This window comes from Hordeum vulgare, chromosome 3H, assembly GCF_904849725.1.
Source record: "Hordeum vulgare subsp. vulgare chromosome 3H, MorexV3_pseudomolecules_assembly, whole genome shotgun sequence".
Taxonomy (NCBI): domain Eukaryota; kingdom Viridiplantae; phylum Streptophyta; class Magnoliopsida; order Poales; family Poaceae; genus Hordeum; species Hordeum vulgare.
This window is the reverse complement of record NC_058520.1, coordinates 30,653,844-30,666,574: the sequence shown is the minus strand read 5'-3', so window position 1 is coordinate 30,666,574 and position 12,731 is coordinate 30,653,844. Positions and strand designations below refer to the sequence as shown.

The window sequence follows — 12,731 nt, the reverse complement described above, 5'->3', positions numbered from 1 at the left end:
TATTTTCCACATATCGAGCATCGAGGGTTTTAGGAGGTTCCCCATCTCCATGAGTAGCAAGTACACCTAATTTTTTTGGTATTTCATGTTCCATATCCATAACTAAAGATAGAGAACAACTTAGAACAGCAAATAAATCTACTTAGTGATAAAGCAAACAAGCACACACGAAAATATTCACCCCACGCTATTGCTCCCCGGCAACGGCGCGAGAAAAAGGTCTTGATAACCCACAAGTATAGCGGATCAATCATAGCCTTTCTCGATAAGTAAGAGTGTCGAACCCAACGAGGAGCTAAAGGTAGGACAAATATTCCCGAAAGTTCTATCGACCACCGATACAACTCTACGCACACTTTACGTTCGCTTTACCTAGAACAAGTATGAAACTATAAGTACTTTGTAGGAGTGATAGGATAGGCTTGCAAGAAAAGAAAGAACACGTAAATAAAAACTAGGGGCTGGTTAGAACAATTATGTTAGTTTAACGAGTGTGGAAAAGTGGTGGTAGGAGTTGCGGAATTGTCCCTAAGCAATTGACTACGTTACTAGACCGATATCAAGTTTTATGTGGGAGAGGCCGCTGCTAGCATGTCATCCCTTACTTGGAATTCTTAACACTTATTATTGGAACTATTAGCAAGCATCCTTAACTACTAACGTTCATTAAGGTAAAACCCAACCATAGCAATAAGATATATTAGTCCCCCTTCAATCCCATATGCATCAATTTCTATGCTAGGCTGAAACTTTTGTCACCCTTGCCCTCCAATACATAGTCCTATCAACATACTACTAACCCTATGGTGTGATACATGCGCGCTCATATGATGGGCACCAAAGGACAGCAACATAACCACAAGCAAATTAAACCAATCATAGCAATTCATCAATCACCGATAGGACAACGAAAATCTACTCAGACATCATAGGATGGCAACACATCATTGGATAATAATATGAAGCATAAAGCACCATGTTCAAGTAGAAGGTACAGCGGGTTGCGGGAGAGTGGACCGCTGAATATAGATGGGGGAAGGTGATGGAGGTGTTGGTGTAGATCGCCATCACACGATGATGTCCCGGGCGGCGTTCCGCCGCCGCCGGGAGAGAGGGGGAGAGAGCCCCCTTCTTCTTCTTCTTACTTGACCTCCTCCCTATATGGGAGAAGGGTTTCCCTCTGGTCCATGGTCTCCATGGAGGCGGAGGGGCGAGAGCCCCTCCGAGATTGGATCTCTCTCTCTGTGTTCTTCTGTTTTCACGCTCCCAGATTCTGGATTTTACCGTTTCTTAAATTCCCGAAGATCCGTAACTCCGATTGGGCTGAAAGTTTAAAACAATTCTCTTCCACATATTATCTTTCTTGCGGCAAAAGAAGGGCCCAACCGCCTTAGGGATTAGTCACAAGCCTACCAGCCGCACCCTAGGGGGGCGCGCCTCCTGGGCTTGTGACCTCCTCGGGCATCGTTTCGCGTAGATTCTTCTTCCCAAAAATCATAAATACTCCAAAAAATCCCCGTAGGTTTTTTATTGCGTTTGGACTTCGTTTGGTATGGATAATCTGCGAAACAAAAAACATGCAACAAACAGGAACTGGCACTAGGCACTGGATCAATATGTTAGTCCCAAAAATAGTATAAAAAGTTGCCAAAAGTATATGAAAGTTGTAGAATATTGGCATGAAACAATCAAAAATTATAAATACGACGGAGACGTATCACTTACTCTCCGACATCGCGCCATATCTTCCTCCTCTCCGCGCCGGCGACGGCAGGGGCGATAGGGCCCCCACGAAGGGGGGGAGCCCGGCACCTCGGATTTCCCACCGACAAAGGCGGGATGCGCCGAGGACGGCTCAGCCCCGAGCTTCTGGGAGGCAAGCACGCACGCACACCGTGTGGCGCGCGGGGTTGACGCAGGTCCACTGAAGGTCCTGGCCAGGCGTGGGAAGGTCCCAGCGAGGGCCACGCCAGTGGCATCATCATCTTCAAGCTCGCGCCGGAGGGCTGCTTGTGACGGAAGGGGCGCGCTCGACGGGCAATCATCGACGGTCTTCTCCGAGTCCCCCTCACCGAAGGTGTCGCGAGATGACACCCCTACCGGACCGGAGCCCACAGCCGGGAGAAGAACCCCTACTCGTTGAAGACAGGCATCGCGGCGACCAGGTCGGCCCGGTCGTCGCGACGGTACAACGGACCCAGGGCCTTGGGAAGGTCACGAGGATCACCACCCAGAAATATCGCTAGGACCCTATTCAGATCCTCAGAGGGGAGGTCCTGTTACCGGAGGCGAAGCTCATCGTCACCGGCCCAGTATTCCCACAGGCGTCTCGAGAGGCGCGAGGCGCTGCGCCAGGAACTCCTTCGCTATCATCCCCCCAGTCAGCCTCTTGGCACTGATGTCGCGGGAAAAGCGCTCCAGCACGGGCGCGGCCCTAGGGTCGGAGAGCTTCCCCGAGCTAAACACGGAAGTCTTCTCCGGCAACCCGAGGGTTGGCGTCCTTGAGGCTCATGAAAACCCAGCGGTGCCTGAAGTTCTCCACCTTCTTCCCGGCCTTCAGGAGCACATTGCGCTCTGGGCCTCCAGGAAGGAGACGCACGCCCACAAATGGGCATCGTCATGTAGGCGTAGGTTGAAGAAGTGGAAGAGGAGAGCAATTGAAGGTTGCACGCCAACGAAAGCCTCGCAGTAGAAAGCAAAGACGGAGATAATAAAGATGGAGTTGGGCTGGAGATGGAGGGCTTGGATCCCATAGTGGTTCAAGACGACGGTGAAAAATCGGGAGAAGGGCAGACCAGCCCAGCGTAGATATTGTGGAGGAAGAAGGGGTATACTGCCTTCGACGCGGGCCGCTCCTCTATGGCGCCAGGCCAGATCAGGGTTCGCCCATGCTCGCTGGATTCGGCCGCAGTCCATGGAAGCACAGGGACGAGATCCACGTCCATGGAAAGGGCGCACTCCAGGAGCGGAGGAGACGGGGTAGGACCTTGCACCTCTGGCCTCTGCTTTCCGGTGGGCGCCATCGCTGGACTGGCAAGAGAGCGGCGCGGCGCTGGATCTGGGATACGTCGGTTGGATTTGAAGACCAAGGAGGAAGAGCGAATGAGGGAGAAGGAAAGCAATAAGGCACAGACACAACAAGTAGGGCAACTAATAACTTGGGCAGATACAGAAGACAAGGAGAATCCAACACCAGCCATGTGACGTGCATCGGCCTGGCCCACATGCATTTAGGGCCGGCGACGCCTCAGGCCGCCCCCCGAGGCTCCGCCCAGAAGCCCCTCGAGGCTCATGCTTGTCTTGATGAGAGTTTTGCCATTTTGATTGGTATCCCTCCTCTTGACAAGGTTATTATTTCCTATCTTCACCATGGGTTGTCACAAGCGTTGGTTCTTATTTTGTTTATTAATAAGCTTGTGAACCCATTTTCTAGTATGTGTGTGTGGGAATGATATGTCTTGCACTTTGTGTCTCGTTTCATCAAGACTATGTTGATGAGTAATGCTCAGCCTTATCTTAGTCTCCTCAAGTGCTTTGCCATGACTCACACACATTATTTTGGTTGAGCCTATTCTTAAGTTGCTTCTTTTACATGTTGCTCAACCATTTGTTTTGTGCAAGTGATATGCTTATTCTCTCATTTATCTTCTTGCACTCGTTGTGTGTTTTATTAATTTTTGGGGAGCAACGATCCTATTTTGTGCACTTGTATCAAATACAAAAATCTCTTATTAGTGCACAAATCATGGGGAGCTTCTCTAGTTTTGATAAAACACTCTGTTGCCTTTATCATAATATCTTTTATTCATGTGGTTCGAAGGACCATATGGTTGTTTGTTCCATCTGGTATCTTTTGATTGATTGCCTCTATTTTTGTATGTCTTTGTGGCATACGATCCTTTTATTTGCAATCTTTGCGTCCTCAATATAGTTTGTTTTCCTCTAACTACTTATCATTGTATTTGTGTATTTCTTTGCACTCATTTGCTGAGAAGTACACACTTTTTGGAGGACCACCAAATATATTGGCTTTCTAAACTTTTCGTCCATTTTGGCAATCGATGCCAATGGGGGAGAAGTTTAGAGAGTTTACTTTGGATATGTTTAGAGGGTTTTGCTTTTATTGCGTAAGCATTTACATCTTGCACGCATGCATTATTGCTTTGTATGTGTGCGCTTGGTTATGCTTATTTCCTTATATAAACTCTCTTGAAGTGGTTGTCATCAATTACCAGAATGGGGGAGATTGTTAGAGCATATATATCCATATGTGGTTTTCGTAATTGATGACAATTCCTATGGACTAATGATTGCTTTAAGTTATATTTATAGGATTTGTCCATAGGCACTTCTTGAAGTCCATCTGTTGGCTTCAAGGAGTTTATATGATGACCAAGGTGGTATTCAAGGTATTATCGAAAGAATGGTCATAGAGACACAAGGTTGATCAAGATCGTCAGACAAAGAGTAAATCAAGATGATCAACACACAAAGCGTACAAGATGTACCGAGAGGGATCAAGTGATCCCATGGTATGGTAAGCATTGTCCATTACGTATTTGTGTACTAACCCATGGTCTTCGTGAGAGTTCTATGTGGGGTTAGGTGTGTTTCCATGGGCTTGCGTCAAGAGGAAGATCTCATACAACCCATGGAGGATGACGTAAAGTGGTGGAGGATGGTGGCAATGGACTTGTGAATATATGCTGAAGAGCGGCTCACCCATAGTGTGTATGGGGGAGCAATCAACTAGTCTTCATCAAGCCAACGCAATCAAGAAAGGTGGTCCATCTTGAGGAAGCCAAGATCATCGTCATCTAGCTCAAGAGGACGAGGTGCAAGGTATAGGTTTGCCCTTGATAGGTTTTCTGTTTTAGGATAGATCGTCGTACTGTTAAGGGGGGCTCTCAACTAAGTAGCTTGATCGTATCATTCGTTGAGAGCTCAAACATTTGCATCCTTGCATCATACTTCTTGGTTCTTGTTTGGTATTTCTCTTTGTGAGTTTTAGAGCTTATGGTCATCTTCATGACACGCTCGAGTTCATCGAAAACGGAGTCCATATGCATCTTCTATGATGTTTTCGATGTTGGGAGCTTTTACCGGTCTTATTCGAAGAAGGGTTCTCACCATTTTCTTATGGGACTTTTCTCACTTGCTTCTTATTGATATTTCTATCAATATTGTGTTAGCCCATGTCGTTTGCTTTCCAACAAACTTGGTTTCGTTGAATTCGGAGTCCGTATGTGAAAGTTACAGCAGTTTCAGTATCTAGCGGCTGTACCGCTCCTGGTGCGAGAGGTAGTACCGCGCCTGTAGCGGTAGTACCGCCCCCGGAGAGGTAGTACCGCCCCCGGAGCGGTAGTAATTTTTTACTACCACCCCCGGAGCGGTAGTAATTTTTTACTACCGCTCCCTAGCGGTATTACCGCTTCAGGAGCGGTAGTACCGCTCTGTCGCACTGTTTTTTGCATCCTTTTTTGCCTCAGCATGGTTGGTGAACCTACCGAGCGGTAGTACCGCTCTGTGCGGGCTGTGAGGCTTAATGGTTGGATTTTTCCCCACCTATAAAAGGTTGTCTTCTTCCCCCATTGAACCTTATCTCTTCAGCTCGTGTTCTTCCCCCATTATTGACCTTCTTCGAGCTTGCTAACTCTCAATCCCTCCAATGATTCTTGCTAGGTCTTGAGGGAAAAGAGAGAGGAGATCTAGATCCACATTTCCACCAATCACTTTCTCCTCTAAGTGAGGGGAACCCCTTGGGTCTAGATCTTGGAGTTCTTCGTGTTCTTCTTCGTTCTTCCTCTCATTTTCCTCCCTAGCATTAGTTGCTTTGGTGGGATTTGGGAGAGAAGGACTTGGGCACTCCGTGTGCCCTTGCCATTGCATTAATTGCATCGGTTTGAGTTCTCCACGGTGATACGTGGAAGTGAAGTTTGAGAAGCTTATTACCTTTGGTACTTAGTACCCTAGATATTGTTCTTGGTGGATGCTTTGGCGTCCTAGAAGCTTGGTGGTGTCTCGGAGCTCAATCATTGTGGTGTAAAGCTCCGGGCAAGCGTCGGAGTCTCCAATTAGGTTGTGGAGATTCCCCGAGCAATTTGTACGGGTATCGGTGACCGCCCCCAAGGTTTGCCATTTGTACGGTTTCGGTGACCGCCCTCAAGGGTCCCTTAGTGGAATCACGACATCTTGCATTGTGCGAGAGCGTGAGGAGATTACGGTGGCCATAGTGGCATCTTGGGGAGCATTGTGCCTCCACACCGCTCCAACGGAGATTAGCATCCGCAAGGGTGTGAACTTCGGGATACATCATCGTCTCCGCGTGCCTCGATTATCTCTTACCCGAACCCTTTACTTATGCACTTTACTTTGTGATAGCCATATTGTTTATTGTCATATATCTTGCTATCACTTAGTTGTTTATCTTGTGTAGCATAATTTGTTGGTGCACATAGGTGAGCCTAGTTGTTGTAGGTTTTGTGCTTGACAAATTAAACGTTAGTTTTATTCCGCATTTGTTCAAGCCTAAACCATAATTATTTTAAAGCGCCTATTCTACCCCCCCCCCCCCCCCTCTAGGCGACATCCACGTCCTTTCAATTGGTATCAGATCTAGGTATCTCTTTATTAAGTTTAACCACCTAGAGAGTAAGGATGTCGACTAGGGGTAAATTGTTGTGTTTTGTGTTTCCCTCACCATCAAGTGAGTCCTTTGCCGTCCCCATCGAGTAGCGAGTTAGGTGAGGTTAGGCAGGGAGAGATCTTCATACACGCCCGTGAGTTCTAATCTTAAGGGTTTTGCGGAGCCCGAAACCTGACAAGTTCGTTCTTCCTCTAGATTAGGTTCGGCACTGCACAACGAAGCCCTGCTGGATCAGCTCCACCACCATCGTCGCCACGCCGTTAGGCTGTTAGATAACTCAGCTACCTCTCCGCCCCCTCTTACTGGATCAAGAAGTCGGAGATCGTCATCGAGCTGTATGTGTGCTGAACGCGGAGGTGCCGTCTATTCGGCACTAGATCGGGATGGATCGGGATGGGATCGCGCGACGGATCGTGATGAGATCGCGGGACGAACTACGATTTGGATCGAAAGATGCCCGACTACATCAACTGTGTTATATACGCTTCCGCTTAGCGATCTACAAGGGTATGTAGATGCACTCCCCCTCTCGTAGATGTTAGTCTCGATAGATTGATCTTCACGAACGTATGAAATTTTTTGTTTCCCATGCGACGTTTTCCAATAGGTTTGTCTATTAAAGGCAACATCATTTCAACAATTCCTTATGATCCAAAGTAATACACACACTCCAACTTAAATATGTGCCGCACTCTTACGCTTTACCCCAGTTATCCAAATCCCAAATAAATATGAAAACAGTGATGGGTGGAGGTACATTTAAGGACGCGTGAATGCTCCGCCACAATAACTTAGCAAGCGGGCATTGGAGAAAAACATGTTGTATTGTTTTGTCCTGATCACAAAAGCAACATTATTTACTACGTTCTCGACTAATCTTTGTAAAGTTATCTTTTGTTAAAATTGCCCTTTTATATGCACAAACCACATAAGCACCTTAATTTTAAACGCCACCTTGATTTTCCATATGTGAATCGACCTACGGATAGGCCCCATGTTTATAAGTCTGTATACATGGACTTAACAAGAATACACCAGACACGAACAACTTCCAACGTAAGGTATTTGGCGCATTTGAAAGGTTAACCCTCCATTAACCTACACACAAGACGCAATCATCTATCCCATCGTTTTCTCACTAGAGATTGCCCAAACTGAATGTTAAAGGAACATAACCCACACGGTACTAACAAAAACTTCTTTCCGTTGTGCAATGTTGTATAAGAAAGGATACTGCAAGGCTAACTCCCAGCCAGGTATCTTCTTAAAACCTAGTATTATGTCCGTTTCCAACCATGAATTTTTTCATGTTAGAGAAGGAAACCTTTGTCTCATTAGCCCCTTCCAAAAAAGAGAATCATTGCGTTGTATCGTCAGAGTTTTGGACTGTAGGTATTTATTACACATCAGCTGTAACCATACCCCATTGCTCTCTATCACCAATCTGTGCAGCAATTTGCTAAATGAGCACTTATTTTTCACTTCTAGATTTTGAATTCACAAGCCACCTTGGTCCTTCGAACTACACATGATGTCCCATTTGGGCGAACAACAGACACATGTAAGCATCATCTTTTTAATAAACGGTCACAAAATAATATACATAAAATACTAATTACATCTAGTTTCCGCAACAACATGATATCAAGAGCTATTGAAGAGTTCAAGAATGCACACATCCAGATTATTGAAAGAAACAGTATAACAATGATCCACGGTACAAGACGTAACATTGACCATCTCTTGATAACAAATGGACTAATGATTGTCAGACGCTCATTAGTTATCGTTACCTGAACTAACCACTTAAGTTCAGATCATATGTTTTCATCCCAAATATTACATCAAACAATCTCCAAAAAGTCCATTTGACAATAGAACAATGAAGCACATCACACCAATTAAGGTTGGACCTTGGGTTTCCACATGGCGTATCGCAACGTTTCTTCTACTATAGTATTACGTTTGTGCCAAATTCACCTTGGAGCAAATCTGCGTGCCAAACTTATACTAGTTTTTTTCTCAATTATAATTATCTCTCCCTAATAATAAAGCAAATTCGGTTTCTGGTCGTCCGTCTTGGAAATTACCCCTAAATTTTGCATAAATTACCCACCATGCCATCGGTAAGTAATAGAAAACGTTTCACAAAGCAAAAAATCTTGGACTCGGCCGGCCCATGTAAAAACCTCCTATTTTACACTCTGCACGCTGGGAGAATATCCAGCACACTGTATGGGCCGGCCCATGCACAGGCGCCTACTTTTAGTTCCGTTTATTTATTTATTTTCAGTTCCGTTTTATTTTTTTATTTTAAATAATTAGAACTTCAAATAATCTTTAAAATTTTAATAAACTGAAAAATATAAATCAACATATTTAAAAAATTAAAATATTTGTGACTTCAAAAACTGCTCGGAGTTTTGTAAAAAATACTCGCATATACAATAAAATGTTTGCAATTTTAGAAAAAATGTGTGTACAATAAGCAAAGTACATGATCTCAAATACAATTCCATGTATTAAAAATTATTAATGGCATTTAACAAAATGTTTTCTAATTCAAAATATGTTAATGCATTTTAAAAATGTCCTAAATTTTTAAAAATAGCTAATGCCTGTTTTGATAGTTTCTTTTTTTTATTTAAAATTTTCCATTCCATTTTTTTTTATTTATAAGTTAAATAATTTAGAATTACAAAAACTTTTGCATATTAAAAAATAGGAATTTTGAATTAAAATGCTGACGAATTTTTATTTTGAATTAAAAATAGGATTCAAAAAAAGCGCCGGATTTTATATATTTTTTACAAATTCCAAAAAAATGTCCATGAATTTAATAAATATATGACTGATTTATAAAAATGTTTGTTTATTCCGAAAAGCTACATGCGTTTCAAAAAATGTTTGTAAATTTAAAATAAAATCCTCCAACATCAAAAATTATGTTCGTCTTTTCTTGAATTGGTCGCCAATTCAAAAGAAAATATTTAAAGCCGTTCGAAATATAAAAAATATTCACGATTTTTAATAAATGTTTATGAATTGTAAAAATTGATCTCGACTTTAAAATTATTCCCATATTTGTAAAATTGTTCACGAAAGATCTAATGTATGTAGTTATATATTAATGCTTATAAGTCTTTGTGACAATATACCTGTGTGAATTTTGAAGAATTAACTGTTGAACGGATCGGATTATTATTGTATGTTTTTTAAAAAAAATTCTTGAAATTCAGAATAAATCTTTGAGTTACCAAGATTTTTGACAACCATGATATATATTTTTTGAAAATGTAAAGATTGCTTCAATTTTTTAATAAATTTAAAAGAAGAAACATTTTCTTGCATTTATGCATAAAATTTCTAAATCAAGCGATGATATGTGAACATAACGTGGTCACCATCATTGAAGATTATTTTTTTCTTCCGTGGCAACGCACGGGCCATTTTGCTATAATAATAAAACAAATAGGGTTTCTGGTCGTACGTCATAAAGTTTGCCCCTAAAGTTCGCATGAATTACCCCATATGCCATCGATAAGTGGAAAAAACGGTTCGGTTTTTCCTTTTTAAATCAGTCGTTCTTCTGATTCAAAAGTAACTGATGCACCACTGTATTGCATCTCCACGGTCATCCCGATTGGTTGGAGCCTTGTGCACCAACTTGCAGACCCAGTTTCGATCCCTAACAAATCCCTTTATTCTCTTCCTTTTCATCTGTCACCAGTTGCCCGACCGGGCCGGCCCATTGTGGCCTTCAGCCCTTATTTTTCTTATCTTTTTTATTTTGACTTTATTTAGATATACTCTGAATATTTTAATTATAAAAATCACCTATATGCAAACTTTGATAAAATGTTAATCATGCATTAAAAGGAATGCTAAACTTGAATAAAGAAGTTTTCATTGTATACAAAAAATGTTCAATGCATATGGAAAAATGACAATATTATTTTTAATTCTTTTTTGAATTTTTTGATCAGGCATATAAAAATATTAAATGTGCATAGAAAAATAATCAGACATATAATGCTATTCTTGATGTATACCAAAAATTTAGAATGTGTATAAAAAGTAGAAATCAAAAATAAATATGTTTTAAAAAATGTTGACCATGAAAATTGAAAAGAGACCTAAAAACACATAGAAATAACGGTCCAAAAATGTGTGATTCATAAAAATATGTTTTGTTTTGGTTCTATTTTGTTTTTAGGTCTGTATGTAAGCTGATGTTAATTTGCAGCACCACTAGCAGATCTCTTAAAACTAAAGAAAAATTGAATGGAAGCCCAAACCAACGAAAGAGGAGAGAGCCACGCCTCCCTATATAGGGGTATATGATTGGCTAATTAACCTTCTATATGGTGGGCTAATTAAACTGATATCTAAGACATGCATGCAAAATTAAAGAAGAAACATATTCTCTTTGTTCTTAAATATTTGTCCTTTTAGATATTTCACTACGGACTGCATACGGATGTATATAGACATATTTTAGAGTGTAAGTTTATTCATTTTGCTTTGTATGTAGTCCGTAGTTGAATCTCTATAAAAAGACAAATATTTAGGAACGGAGAAAGTACATAAAATGCGAGAGTGCGATGAGATTTCTTTCCGTTACAACGCACGGTCCATTTTCCTAGTTTAGGTATATAGAGAGGACTAGAAAATTTGCCACACCGACCAAATATATGCATGCAGAGTCAGATGGAATAAACGCCCCAAACTGATATTGGTCCTGGACGCTGGTGCTGGAAGAAGCAACGAAGCTTCCTCGCATCTACTACGTCAGAAGGAAGCGGGTCGGGCGGAAGCAAAGACCCGCCTGGTCATGTCAAGATCCGTGCCGCTGGACATCCTCCCTAGCTATCGCCGGCGCTCCGTCCTTGGCCGCGGCGTCGGCCTCCCCCGCCACGTCGATGCGCACCTCGGGATGTGCCTCGGCGTCGTCGGGCGCCTCGACGTCGGCGCGGCACAGCGGGCACGTGGAGTTGTCCCGGAACCACGCGTCGATGCACTCGACGTGGAACCGGTGTCCGCACCGCGGCAGCGCGCGGGCCTGCTCGCCGTGCTCGAACTCGGCGAGGCAGACCGCGCAGTCTCCGGTGCCCACGGCCGCGGTGACCACGGGGAGCGCGTGGAGCACCGCCGGGTCGAGCCCCCGCGGCGAAGGCGCCTCGCCAACGCCGGAGATGGCCGGGCTGCTGTGGAGTTGGCGACGGTCGCGAGGGCGCCGGCCCCGGCCGCTGTTGTACAGGTGCAGCGCGATGAGGGCTAGGAGGACGCCCGCGAACGCCCCGGCGGCGGCGAACAGGAGCTTGCCGGCCATGGCGTAGCTGGACGGAGCCTCCACCTCCAACTCCACCACCGGACCGATGGTGGGCACCTCTGGTCCCATGACTCCCATCTCCGGTGGAATTGCGTCAGCGCCGCCTACGCGCCGGCATGCGCCGACTAGGTGGCCGTGGCATGGGTCCTTGCCGCTGGTGTCGTTGGGGTGCGCGCCCATGGCCACGGCACGTACGTAGATCGTAGCTGCACTGCACGGCCAACAAAACTGAAAAGAAAGACCGTAGCTCAGCTGCACTGCACGGCTCGACTCGTTTCGTCTAGGACATGGTGTGTGTGTTGGTGGCTTGGTGCAGTTACTTATACACGTGTAAAGTATGACGAAAATACCCTCGCTTATGCCGGCAGAGAAGATGTTGGATCCAGGGGTATTTTCTGGTTTTTGATTGATGATTCTGGCGGGTCACGGGGGTACGCCGGCTAGGGAGACTTGACTTGAGAGTTTTGGAGACGAGAAATTCCACGAGTGAGACGGACTAGAAGCTTGACTGGCTGCCCGGAGTTAGTCGTCGATTGTAGTGTACGGAGCAGCACGAAAGTTCCGCGAAAACAAGCGCCATGGTATTTGTGTTCGCCCCGTGAGGCTGGTCATAGTGGCGTATCAGGGCTACTCCATTCGTTCCTAAATATAAGTCTTTTAAGCGATTTCATTAAGGATCTACATTCGGAGCAAAATGATTGAATTTATACTTTAAAATATGTCTATATACATCCGTATGTAGTCCACTAGTAA

The 12,731-nt window shown here is 44.1% G+C and overlaps 1 pseudogene; it reads right to left on the bottom strand.

Annotated features, from left to right (window-relative positions):
* Nucleotides 1-11,196: 11,196 nt before the first annotated feature.
* Nucleotides 11,197-12,401, bottom strand: LOC123439411 (annotated as a pseudogene).
* Nucleotides 12,402-12,731: the final 330 nt, after the last annotated feature.